At 36.8% G+C, this 15,382-nt stretch overlaps 1 protein-coding gene across 1 annotated transcript in view; it reads right to left on the reverse strand.

The window, feature by feature from the left end:
- Positions 1–15,382, reverse strand: part of LOC121874349 (zyxin-like) — a 202,662-nt gene that overhangs the window by 172,713 nt on the left and 14,567 nt on the right. Inside the window, exon 2 of the mRNA XM_042378474.1 lies at positions 2,249–2,339. The gene's annotated coding sequence lies outside the window, so the exon portion shown is untranslated. The remainder of the gene's footprint in view (positions 1–2,248; positions 2,340–15,382) is intronic.

The raw sequence follows: 15,382 nt of genomic DNA on the forward strand, positions 1-15,382 counted from the left end.
CTGTAGCAAACAAGACAGACATATTATTTACCAACACTTATATGCATACAGTACCTCAGTGTGATTATCCTACTAAAATATATATATAATAAAAATTTTCTTCTACATATAACAAAGGCAGGTGGGTGGGTGGGTGGGTGGGTGTTGTCAAAGGATAATTTCTCCCATATAACCTCTAGTTACAAAATAGTCATTGCATCAATATTCAACAATACGGAGCATATTAATTTCATCATTATACTCTAAAGTGGGTTAACATACTTAAATTAAATGCAAAAAAATCTCACCATCAAAATACCATTAACCAAAATAAACGCCTCACGTAAATTTCACTATAACTTTTTTCAACAACGCTCAGAGCCAATTTAAAATAATGCGTTTAACTCCCATTCCCTTTAAAATAATTGAACCATTTATTTGGATTTACATAGAGTATATCTATAACAAAACAAACCTCTGTTTCCTTATTAACCAACACATGAGTTTTTTCCAGTGTTCACATGATAATTCTCCTACATAATACAGATGAATTTGTTTACCTTTCACACCAAACTTTACAAGGCGTTTATAAATCAAAACTCTCAACACGGGCGTAAGAGTATTATTAATTTGCATCTATAATTAACGCAACAGATTTATGAGGTATTTTTGGCTCCGATTTACTGTGTGTAAAGTCCCGGTATAAGTTAACAATAAAAATAATTATTTAAATTTATAGGCTACATTACAGAGGACTAAAAACGCCATATTTTTTTTTTTTATTAAGAAATCCCAATTTTTTCTTCGAAGTTCCAATGCAGATTAAAAACCCTTTGAAAGGTAATTTATTAATGTTGTATAAAACTACTTAACTCATGTATCAATTATTAACAATTTGACTTCAGTTTTGCATAATGTAATTCCATTTCCTGTCATGCGGAAAAGAGACACTATACTTGTTCAGCATTTATCACAAGCTGTAAAAAAAAAAAGGTGAAGCTCCCACACACACACGGAGAACCGCAGCTTATTTACTCCACACAAGTCATTAAACGGAGGCAAAAACCCAAGAGCTCACATACTAACCCAACAATGAGGAAATGAAATGAGTTGTAGTTATGTCATGTACTACAGATTAAAGGTCAATGATGATGCAGAGGAATGAACTTAAAAAAACTTGTTTACATTGAACGTAACTCGGCATCTACGAGTATTTCAAAGACTCACACAATACTCGCACACACAGCTGTTATGCCTCGACATTGGGTGGAACAGCAGGAGAAATGCTTTAGGAGAATACCACAAGAGGCAGCAGCTCCAAGTAATGTTGTTGACGACAGATACGATTTCTCATCAGACACAGTTTCAGATGTGATAAACGTGATGGAAGAGTGAGGCCTTTTACCCAAACGAAAATGTTCCAGCGGCAAATGTTGACATGCCCTAGTGGGGGGGGGGGAGGAAAAAACTCATAAGCAATCTAGTAAACAGACAAAACTTACTCCATTTTTTACCCCAGCAATGGAGAAGTAATTGCACACAGATTCTCTACTGATGAACATGTCGTATCTGAAGGTACAGTCGAGGACACTAACGAAATACATGAGGCAATAACTAAAGTACCTCCAGCTTGAAAGAATTAGCGACCACCTCACACCAACACTCCGATAACATTATTTTTTTCCCCATCCATTTTTTTCCCCAGTATTGTTATGATGGGGAGGGGAGGAACAACAAGGAGTCTTCTAGCACAAGTATCAGATTCGGGCATAATTCTTTCAGGCACGACCGGTTTTTATTCAGATAACATAACTCATATATTCTCGGGTATATAACATTATCTACAGTGAGAAACAATATAACATTTAACATATATATGGAAAATTATATCTTATAATTTATGCGTGTAAAGAATCAGCCGAGTCTATCTGAGAATAAGCATAGCAGTAAATACAATGGGATTTTTTTTCTCAAGATTCACAGTGAAAAAGTTGCGGTCCTCAGTCTGGCGCGCGGCTCTTCCACCACTGAGGTAAACAGAGCGTCTCAAAAGTCTCTTCCGTCGAGGCACCAACACAGACAGTACTTCCCTGGACGACAATAATACACCCATGCTTGTAGAAGTTATATAACGAGTGTTCAGAGAGAGAAAGTGGAAAGATACAATTAAAGAATAATTATATACTGTTAATCTACTTTTTTTAATGAAGGATAATTTATGACGCTGTGAGATAATAGAAATAATTATAAGTTACTTTGTTTATATTACCTTATTTTATAGTTTGTTCTTCAATAAACCCGATAAACTTGCATAGCTTAAGGGTCCCGCTTCGACTTCACATCAGTTAGTGCGTAAAATCCTAAGAAGAAGAATATGAGTAAGAGAAATGACAACAACAACAATAATAATAAATGGTAATAATAATAATAATAATAATAATAATAATAATAATAATAATAATAACTAAATCATCGTTAGCAACTATCCAAGGTCAATTTAACAGTTTGCAAGTTAATCAACCAAACTGAAGCACACATTACGACTTTCATCTGAGATCACTTGTTTGTCTGGTTATAAAGCTTTAACCAAACTATAGGATGCACCTTGACCGCGAGGGCACCGCCGCTTTAATAATCATATTCAACAGGAGAACTTTACCAACACAGAATAATGATGATAATAATAATGATACTAATAACAATAATAACAACAACAAGATAATGAAGAGGGCTCTCATATGCAAATTCCCCATCAAATTCCTATAAACATCCTCACACTGAAAAAAACAACATACTAATAATAAGACAAATGATAAAGTTACAATACCGCAGATAAGACAGATAAGAGACAGTGGGAGTGTATGCCTGAGCCGTTAATCTCGTCACATAACTTGTACTGAGTGAATGCATTGATTCAACTAACATCAGATCTCAGGGGTAATTTACATGTCATTTTTTAGAGGTGATTTTTGGTGTGTTTTAGCTTAAATTATCCCGTGATGTGTGTTGTTACATTAGTGGATAAGAGGATAATTTTGACATGTGGAGCATTGGAGAGTTTGTGAGGGAGCATTGAAGAGCATGTGAGGGAGCATTGGAGAGCTTGTGAGGGGGTGGTGGAGTACAAATTTGGGGTACAGCGGGTGTGATATGCCAATCTATTCAATACTGACCTGACCTGACCTGACCTGACCTAACCTGCCATTCCCATCCTCAATGTTAGTTTCCTTATAAAATACTTCAATGTGGGTTTAATTTTAAAAACTTTTCAATTTGAGATTACTAATAAAAAAAATAGGTCATTTATCGAGTATTTCAGTGTAGGTTTACTTAAAAAAATCAATGTGGGTTTAAGTTATGAAATATTTAAATGTGGGTTTAATTAAAAGTTATTTCCTGGTAGTTTAGTGTTATATAACCCTGACAGTAAGGAGGAAGTCAGTGTCTTGTGGGTGACAATGATACGAAAAATTAAACAATATGTGCAAGAAACGCCATCAAAACTATGTTCCTTAATTACATAAAAATGGCATCAAAGATCATAACAAGTTTCCCTGAAAATAAAAACAAAAATGTTAAGACTAAAATGGGTGAATAAAGTGTAAGTTAAGTGGGCGTGAAGATGTGAAGGAGCTTTTACGTGTCAACTTTGCCTGCAGGGAGTCGTGAGGAGGCAACAACACCACGACTGTCACCATGTTCGCGGGTTTTTCATTGTCGTCAAATTTAAATTGTTAAAAAACCCGGTCGCGGCCGACATGTCAAGCCCGCTCGTAAAAACTGGAACATGGAAGTAAACTCGCAATATGGACAACAAGGGCCAACTGACTGTGGCCACACAGATGAACTGACTGTGGCCACACAGATCGGACTGAGGACACCACAGATGAACTGACTGTGGCCACCACAAAGGGTGGGACTATGGACATCACAGACGGGTACAGGTATGGACCCAGGACGCTAATGAATGCTAATTCGACGTTCCGCTTCAAGGGGCTGACTTACTGTAGCCGTCATGGTCATATGTGTACCAAGACCATCTAATATCTGCCGCCAGTGTAGTTATAACTCCCTGTATAAGATATTCATAATGATATCACTAATACCTTAACTAGGGTTTGGATTTGGATTATTTTGAGGGGTAGTTTTAATAAATGGTAATACTACTGTTTGTAATATAAACAAGACACAGAGTTGTTAGCTATAGAAAGGTTAGGCGAGACGTTTGTTGAAGGAGGGTTAATACTGAACTCTACCCCGTATAGTATCCTCTTAAGGAAATAAAGGAATCCAAATACAAATAACTGCTCACTGGTGATTCATAACATGTACACCAATGAAGACTATTCTTATCAACATAATTAGTGGATACATAAAGAGTAATCTCACATAAAGTATCACAGATCATCAGAAGAATCAGGTTACATTACTTTGAAACATAACTCCGGTGTTCCCCCAGTAACTGGCTCTGGGTGTTTGAGAGCTTCACTCAGTGTGCAAGCTCCACTATTGTCTACAGTAAATAACGCGTGAAATAAGTAATGATTAATGTTTCTGGGCAGGTAGATGTAACCCTTACAATAGCGAGAAGTTAGCGAGAAAATAGCGAGAAATATCATATGGTTTACTTTCCTCCATTGCTACAAAAAGTGAAATAAATATAGTTCCATCATTAAGGTATTACACAACTACGGTACTTAATACATGTCATTATTCTGCGTCTTCTCTATTAATGTTCTAACACATTTTCTCCCGTCATATATTGGTGATAAAATAATTAATTTTGTTCAGTGAAATGGTAGAGAAAATAATTATATTTTTTGCTCATTTTTCCAACCAATCAACACCCACCTCACACCTAAACACCCCCAGCACTTAATTATATCTTTCACGTATTTCTTACTTGACCTGACAACTGACCACTGCACAATGTAAACTTCCTAAGAAAAAAAAATAAACACAAAAACACTAAACAAAGAAGAATTACTACAGGTATATAAACTTACAAATAAAACCGCTGTAGAAATAAAAAAATAATCAAATAAACAAGTATATAAATTGTATTAAACCAAAAACAACCATTATATAATCAACGAAGGAAAAAAACAAACATTACACAGTTTAGTGAACACTGCTAAATAACACTGGCACGCGAAGCACTCGGAGAGAAAAACTACAAGTACATTATTATTGAAACTATTGCAGAGTATTAAGTTTTATCTTTTAGAAAATAAGACTTAATGGGCGTTACTTCACAGCCCTGACCATGGAAATAACAAGTGTTCAAATCGAATTATTAACATAAATTATATATAACACAAATAACTATATAAAAAAAAGTACAAATTAACGAGAAAAAGCAAGAATTTATTAGACTTTATTTCACAGTTTTAATGCAAATATGAGTATGCCAAAAAATTAATGCGAATGAAAACAACGATTTATAACAGGTGTTCGAAGCACAGGTGTATAATGGTTGAATCTTTCACAGTTTCAAGATATATGAATTATTTTAAAGAGCTCGAAGGAAGAAGTTTTAATATACCAGATGATCTTATGGCTACAACTCCCCATAATAATACTAAAATATTTTAAGCCCGACCCACGACAGCCAATAACAATATGTGCACCAAGTTCCTCAGTGGTACACACACACACACACACACACACACACACACACACACACACACACACACACAATCATATATTATGTGCGATGTGGCCATACTAAATGATATGGTGAGGTAGATTAGACCACAGTAATAATAATAATAATAAATAAAAAAAACAATGCTACTATACTATTCTTCTAATTTCCAATAATATATCAACTACCACCATCTACTACTACTACTACTACAACTACTACTACTACTACTTATCACTTACATAACCACCTTCTCCTCCTTTTACTATTATTACTTATGTGCTACTTCGATTCACTATCTACATAACTACCACTACTACTACCACCACTACTACCACCACTACCACAACTACTACCACCACTACCACTACCACAACTAACACAACTTCCGCAACTACTACCACAACTAACACCACCACCACCACTACTACCACCACTACTACCACAACTACTAGCACTACTACTACCACAACTACTACCACCACTACTACCACAACTACTACCACCACTACCACCACTACCACAACTACTACCACCACTACCACAACTTCCACAACTACTACCACCACTACCACCACCACTACTACCACAACTACCACCACCACTACTACCACAACTACTACCACAACTACTACCACCACTCCCTACTCTACGACAACTATACACTCCAACCACACTATTACTACTACAGACACTTTGAAAGAGCAACTATAATGTACGTGTGTATTAAGAGAGATAATGTACCCACACACACTAAACACCTTCCCTTCACACTCACTAGGAAAGACTTAGCTACAAAAGAAGGACCACCTCTTGAAACACTCTATGACAGGTGTGTACATTAGACAGCAGAAACTACACCATCTATAAAAACGATTACTATATATATGACTAATTTCTAGTTTAACTCTCCTACACTTTATTATTATTATTTTAGTATCATTATTCATGTATACTGTATTATTATTATTATTAGTGTTATTCAGCATTATAATTATTAACCATGAAAAAAGGAGTAACAGACTGCGTGACGTGTGATATACCAGGTGTGTTCAGGTAAGGTATGATAATTAACACCAGCTTACACTGACCACCACCACCACCACTGAGCAGCCTTATCAACACCACCACCACCAGCAGTAGCTCCTCACGACACCCAGGTCTTCATAATGTCGCCCCTTGTCTTAGCTTGGAGTGTTTTTGTGTTTTTTCTGTTATTTCAGTTCTTGATCGATGACACTCAGCTATTCAGTATGTACGAGCTGTCACAACAAGGTCATTCACAGGTTAACATACCTCATTAAACTATCCTGGTGATTATTAAACACCACCACCATCACTGATCAACATTACCTATTATCATGGACCGATCAGTCGTATTCACTTTACTCCGGTAAAATAACCAATAACAACCAATGCAATGGATAACCAATAACAATCAACTCTTGAAACTGATAACCAATCACATTCAACCCCTCCCCAGACCCCCACACCCCCCTTCCCCAAGAGGCGTGTATTGGTCTTGAAGCGGAGAACAGGTCCTGAGATGCGAACCAATATAGTTTGTACACTTCTACGACTATTTACTTCTTTCATGAATCCTCCACTCTGGACAAACACCAACCCTTTCAGCCCAAAATTTAGAGTTCCTAGAAATTTAGAGGCATCGTAGAGTGGAATAATTAATTTCTAATCTCCCTCCATCTCCCTGAGTGCCGCGGAAGAAATACATATGCAGATGAGAGGAAGTCACCAGTGTTACCAACGGCCGGGCAGGAGAGGAGGGGGAAATGAAAATCTCTCTTTCAACAATTACCTTCTCTTTTGTTTTAAAGGTCACATGACAGTTTGTCTGTATAAAGGGTTCATAATTTAAGAATAACTTGGCTTATAAATCTATAAAATCTACTCGCCTGTGTATCACGGCGTGCGGAGCGGCGTAAGAAACGCTTATAAATACCGATAAATAATTCCCAACTGGCAGCCCTGCTCTCAGTCGGTCTTCATGTCAAGTTGCCGTGATGGCGGGAGGTGGCGGAGGCACGAGAAGCCGGCCGCTCTCACGTTTGGAGAGGCTTTCTGGAGAGAGGGGCCTTTGTGCAAGAAGGAAGTTTCTGGATTAAGTTGCAGCGTCCCCAATATGATATACTTTAATACAGGCAGTAGAGGGAACAACAAGTGTTTCCTATAATATAATCCCGAAAAATCTTGACGGTTTCACTGTTGCGAAGTTAGGCATCGTTTTTTTAAGAAAATCTTCAAAGTGCAACCCCTGTATAATGACCTTCATCAGAGCGAACTAATACACTTGCACGTTCACAAGTAAAACTAAAGGACAGTTTAATCTTCCCTCTGGAGTCGTTGCTACCCTCGTTGTCAATAACGCCATAGTAATAGGAGGAGGTCGGTTCCGTTCTAAGTTGGGCGAGTGTTGTGTGTTTAGCCATAATTACTAACCCAGGTCGGGAGGAACAAAAATGACTCAAAGGGATTTACGCTTCTAAGACACAAAGGAGAACTTAGAGAAAACCATAACACGCCAGAGGAGGTGAAGGGCCTTGGCGGGGTCTTGTCCTCGGCCCGCATCAACGTGTACCCAACTCCCGCATGTAATTTCAGGAGACGAACATCAAACGCTTAGATGATTAATGAAATTCTCGTACAGTTGAAAGGCAACGGCCCGGACTTGCTAATGAGAAAATATCTTTAGGATGAAAATATGTAGTCAGAGGGGTTAGGGGGAGACGGTGGGGGGACGCCTTGAGCTCCCCGCTCGCTGATTGGTTGAGTCTGTCCTAAAAATCGGGAGGGGACGCCTGCGCACTCCAGTTTTCTCTCGTAAAACTTGAGGGGAGAGTGACGCGTCGGGGGGAAGCACCCAGGAAACCGCTCTGAGAGGCCCGACGCGGAGGTTGTTTGTTGCCCTCCAGACTTAGATTGAATTTAGCGGGAATAAATCGCTAATAAATAATATGATAAAAAACAGCTAATAGTCATTATTGAGCGGAGTTTGTTGACGGAAGGACTTAGGGGGGAAGGAGAGAGAGAGAATTGTGAACTTGACTGAACTTATATCGTATTTACCACAATCTTGACACTCACGGTGTCCCAGCAATCACCAGCAGTTCGATGAATATTCAAATTATGGTCAACTCTTGTGTTATTTGCATTTCCAGAAACATTCTCCCAGAAATAACGTTTGGGGGCTCCTCTCCCCCCTTCTACATATATTCTACACATAGTAAAAGTTACTGAGGAGAGCTGAGGTGGGCGTGATGAATGATGTACGGGACAAGGGCCGCCGCACCACCCACATGTTGGCTCCAGGCGCCCACACCACTGTGAGGCGCCTCTGGTGTTCATGTTCTGTGCTCATGTATGGGTTCATGTGTGGTGCTCATGTGTAATGTTCACGTGTTGCTCAGGACCTGCTACCCATGTAACACTCATCCTACCACCACCCATGTAACACTCAGTCCTCCACCACCCATGTAACACCCAGTCCTCCACCACCCATGTAACACTCAGTCCCCCACCACCCATGTAACAGCCAACCCTCCATAACACTCAGCTCTCTACCACCATGTAACACATGCCAACACTCAGTCTCCACCCCTGTCCTGTCCACCACCATAACACCCAGTCCCCCACCACCCATGTAACCTCAGTCCTCCACCACCCATGTAACACCCAGTCCCCACCACCCATGTACACTCAGTCCTCCACCACCCATGCCACTCAGTCCCCACCCATGCCCAGCAGCCAACCCTCTACTAACACTCGGCTCTCTACCACCCATGCAACACCCAGTCCTCCACCACCCATGTAACCTCAGTCCTCCACCACCCATGTATCACTCAGTCCTCCACCACCCATGTAACACCCAGTCCCCCACCACCCATGTAACACCCAGTCCACCACCCATGTAACACTCAGTCCCCCACCACCCATGTAACAGCCAACCCTCTACTAACACTCGGCTCTCTACCACCCATGTAACACTCAGCCCTCAACCTATATAACATTTATCCTATGTAACACTGGCCTCCACCACCACACCAATATAACACAGTTTTTTTTGTTACACCTCGTTAAATACAAATACCCTAACCCTTTACGATGCTATAGGTAACACTTGTAACACTTTATACATACAAATATTACCGAGTTTCATGACACAATTACCTTAGGGAAATTACTACACTGAGTCTATTACGTTACGAGCAAAATGTCTGAATTGATATATCTCATTCTGAAACTGAATGTTATCCTTTTGTTATGAATCTTAACAATTAGACGTCTAGCCTCCTCGAATCCAACCCTGAAACATCAACAACACTGATATTGATACATTTTACCACCAGTTACAGTGTAGAATAACATTATACTGTAAGATATACGTGTAACAAAGTATATATCTCTATATAATTATTTACCCTCACTTTCCCGCCAACATATATAGTATTATAAAAGCAAATAGCCACATCACACTAATCTTCACTCACGTCAGTTCAGGCCAGGGTTTAAAATACACAATGAAGATATAGAAAAAGTTGTATATGAAGTATAAGCTTAGTATGTCTGCTGGTGGGCAACACATCAACATATTGCAGATATACAACACTCAGCTTATCCTCAGTGATGGGTTTATAATACAACTGTGGGCTGAGAGGAGGCTACAAGCAGATTCAGATTACATGAAATTCAGAAGGGGACTGTATTAAGTTTTCACTCCGTTTCTATTATTATTAAGTTCTGGTATTTCATCTGTGTCGTCCATGCGTAGAGAGTTTTGCAAATACAGTACTTGTACAGTAATTCTACTCATGGACATACCAAAATATATTAATAAATGTAATAATAATAATAATAATAATATGACGGTTTGTAAATGTGTAACTTATTTTTTTCAGTCATTCACTCTCAAAATCTGGTGAAGGTGTTCAGACGACCCAAGAGAAACAACGACTACCACCCCACCACACCCACCGTCCCCACACACCACCCTCACACACCACCCACCTTCATCATTGACCAAGTGCCGCTGAAGACGTATCACACTTCAAATATAAACGGGATAAAAACACACCCAGGATAACACTTACAGTTCATAGTGGACAGATTTAAAAAAATACCACCAGACAACCTGACACCAGTATCCTACCGTCTAAAAACCCCACCAACAGTGAAATAAACCAAACTAGCTCAACCTAACCTAAGTGTGCTGTAAAAATATCTTATGGTGAGGTGTTAAGTTACTTCAGATGGGATGGTTACCTTAAATATTGAGGTTTTTATAATGTATAACTGTGTATTAGTGACTTACGATCGTTAGTTAAGACACTACCGTAGTTACCAAGAATTAAACAGTAAGATACACAGATCTCTTACCTAACACCATATCAACAAGGCGCTGGTCGTTCTTGAGGCAAAAAGTAAGTAAATAATGAACGATTTACGAATAAAAACACTGGCTAAAAAAAAAAAAATTCTACCTCCTCAAAAAATATCCTAGGTAAATATATAAAACTTTTTAAAAGTATTTTGAAGATGGAAAATATAGAAATAATAATAAAGTACAGTATGTGATAAGAATTAGAAAATCACACCATAACGAAGACGATTAATGCTTGAGGAATAATGGAAAATATAGAAATAATAATAAAGTACAGTCTTTTGTTTTACATGTTTCAACTTACCTTATTAAACATCATTAAACTACGTCTCAATAATTCAGAAACACTAACGTCCTTCAAATGTCTGGGTTATTTACCATCAATCACGATTAATCAATATTTTTCTTTTATTTGTTCAAAGTCTCAGGTTTCACTTGTCACAGATACTCCACTAATCACCGTACGCAAAATATTCGTTAATAAATACGGTCAAAATCGACAACTTTTATCAACTCTACCAGTCAATGAACGGCAAAAAGATGATTTAAACTTTTATACTTAAAGAAACATAGAAACACAATTCTCACGGATAAAATATTACTCGTTGTTATTTTAATCAATTTAGAGACGTCAAGAAATAATGTCTTAAAATACCGTTCATTTAGTTTTAGTTTCTTCAATAAATAAGAACATAATGAATCTATTCTAATCAAGCGGTTATTGTTGTTTTAATGTAACTCAACACCACCAGCGTCACACACCACCAGCGTCACACACCACCAGCGTCACACACCACCAGCGTCACACACCACCAGCGTCACACAACAGCAAGCACAGATGTTCACAAGTTTTAGTTACTATATTAAGAAAAAATAATAATATTTATGAAGAAATAAATAATGCTGGTGAAGTTAGTAAACAGTGGGAAATATTGACACCAAAGACTTAAGGTTTAATCTCAGGTAAAGTGAACAGGTAAAGCCGTCAGGTAACACACATGATAATATAATGAAAAATATATCATTACTTACTATAATTCGCAATTGTATTTTGACGGAATAAGAAAAGAATAAATTATAATAAATGTTAATAAAAAACAATGTGATAATAACAAGACAAATAATAATAATAATAATAATAATATTAATAAGTTTATGAATAACAAGAAATTAAATACAATATAACAAAATAACTAGTGTGATAATGATACTGCAATAATAATAACAATAATAATAATACTAATACTAATAATAATAATAATAATATTTTCACTGGCCTACCGACTTCCTCTAAATACTAACACAAGCTACTAAGGGCGAGACCCAAGCAGCCGCTATACACAGGTCCTTCCTATACATAACTTATTAACCTTGAAGGACTAACAAATTAACAAGTATACGTGGACGAACAACACATGTGGTTCCTGATTTCTCACATATGTACGTTAATTTCTCCCCCGCAACCCGAGATCAATGAGCAAGACCTTTTGCTGTCCCACTTGAAATGCGACGCAAGGATGGTAACTAAAATGGCGTTGGAATTACATACATATATTCAGCCATGATTTTCTTAGCACCAGTTACTAAAGAAAATTAAATATGTCTTGAGGATTCGTAGGGTGGTGGCCGCCGTAGGGTGGTGGCCGCTGAAGGCAGGTGACCGCAACAAGGTGACCGCGCGCCGCCACCGGATATTGATATGTATACATGATTCAAGCGTCATCACAGAAACTGGTGGTTGACGATATATACACATACATAAATACATACTGCACAAGCATAGACATACATAGAGTAGATGTATAAATACCAATATACAGAGGATCACACAATACATAAAATACAAAACATCAAAAAGTTATAACTATCTGTAAACATCTATAAACATTCTGTAATTATATTTATATCAATCACAAAGCTCGTCAAATGTTTTTTCTCACTGAGCTCAATGATAATGACATATATATTAGCGATCTGTCAAAATAAAGATCAAAAGGGTGTCAAAATAACATTACAAAGAATATAATTACATGCCTATCAAGACTGTGTTAAAAAGTTGCCCAAATTGATTTAAAAAAATATATCATTAATTCAACATCAATCTTATAATGTCATTCACAGACCAAAACTTCACCATGTCATCAAAAGAGTACAATCAATATGAACAATAAAAAATAAATAAAATAATAATGATAATAATAATAATAATCATTCAAACTACAAAAATATACAGGGAAAATCACCACTACAAAAAACACATAATAATAATAATAATAATAATAATAATTCAAACTACAAAATTATATAAATAAAATCACCACTACCGAAACATCTAAAAAAAAACTAAGATTATTGTACAAAAAAATCTAAATTATTCCGATTATATAATACTGTAATTATCCACAAAATAGAATAAATCGAATGATAGTGACAATTTATGGATAATTTTTAAATGAGTTTGTCCGTCACCAGCCTAAAAAAAATCACCATTAACGCCTCAAGTCACCAAGTGTAATAATAATCTCAACCAGTTATTGGTCACCAAAACCATAATAGCGTACCATTAACTCCTTAAGTCACCATCACACTATATCACCATTAAAAAATTGAAGTCACCAACACAGTCGCCTATAAACATTTGAAGTCACCAGGACAAAATCACTCAACTCCTGAAGTCATCTGCTTACTAATACTCATCAATTTAATACCTTAAGTCACCAATCTTACATAAATTCACCATCCACCTCAACTCACCAATGCTACAATCACCACCACAAGTCAGGTCACCATTAAAAAGCAAAAATACAGAAATCACACGCCAAAAAAAAGTTACCAGGAAAATTAAATTCAATGATAGTGTCATAAAAGAAGCACATGGACGCCACTACTACAAAAAGTATCTGTCAGGTCCACCAGTGATCATTAATCCCACCCGCCGTGATGACTCAGATGAAACAATAAATAAAAAATAAAAAAATAAAGAAAGCAATAAATTAATCCACTCTTGGTAGCCGGGTACACCACTAGATCAAAACACAGTTACAACGCAAACACTACACACGCACACACACACATAACACACACTACACACACACACACAAATTTTCCCTCTTTTTTTCTCTCGCTTTTAAATACCTACGACTTAACTACTTGCACTTGAACTCATTTACCTATTCATGACCTTTGATTACCATGATGAGTTATGTTAATTACTAAACTCTAATGTAGTTCTCTTGAAAATTTGGAAATAATTATATTTTTTTTCCCCCACGGTGAACACACACGCGCCAGGGAGTCACCAGAGAATTGGCCGCGGGAAAAAAAACCTTAACGTTGAATAATGGTAAATAATGTTGGCATTATTTTCAAATTATGGCGTTTTAACTTTACATTTTTTATCAGCGAAACTTTTTTTCTTTTGTCTTCTGAGTTTATTAAAATGTAAAATGTGTTAAATGAACTACACTTCTTGAGCAAAGGGTGAGTTTATTTTTTAATTTTTTTGCCTTGTTTATATGAATGATTTTAATGTCATTTATTTGAATTTCTTTAACTGAAGTGACATTCTGGACCATAAAAAATTGCCACTTGTTTTATTATTTCTCATCTATTGCAATAATTTATTTTACATTATTCACATTTTTATGGTTCCCGCTTTGGTGTAACTGTTATTCTTTACAAACATACACACACATGTTTCACATTTATACTCACTTTTACCCCGTTAATACACCTTGGCATAAACGCTAATAAATATTCCAGATTGTTTTTTCTCATCGAACGATCTAATATCTTTTAACTATTTCCACCTCAAAGCTACCCATAAATTACTGTGTACTGTTGGCAATACCTATTTTTTTATATAATTTACACCCTATACGTCTACTGTTCCCTATTTACAACCAGTCAGCCCTCACCACACCCCCCTGACGTCACACCCTCAAGCGGCCCCTCACCCGCGGGAGAGTAGAGGGCGTCATCATAGTACACAGGCTGCCCTACACACAACACCCTCATGTACTGTACACTGTGTAGAGGTGCTTCATAGCCTCCTGATGCTCACACTTGGTTATCCATAAGTCTTGAATAATAATAATAATAATAATAATAATAATAATAATAATAATAATAATAATAATAATTAATCAATCCTATAACAAAAATAATAAGAATAACAAGATATAAATAATATTAAGATGAAAAATAAAACAAATAATAATAATAATAATAATAATAAATAATAATAACGCAGGGGACCATACAGTAAGGCAACAGCATTACGGACTGAACGAATTAAGACGACCCACTCAAAGGTATCAAGTCACCGTATACACAATAGGTTAAAGATATCTTCTCAATAC

The sequence above is a fragment of the Homarus americanus genome, unplaced genomic scaffold, assembly GCF_018991925.1.
Source record: "Homarus americanus isolate GMGI-L3 unplaced genomic scaffold, GMGI_Hamer_2.0 scaffold50959, whole genome shotgun sequence".
In the NCBI taxonomy this organism is placed as follows: Eukaryota; Metazoa; Arthropoda; class Malacostraca; order Decapoda; family Nephropidae; genus Homarus; species Homarus americanus.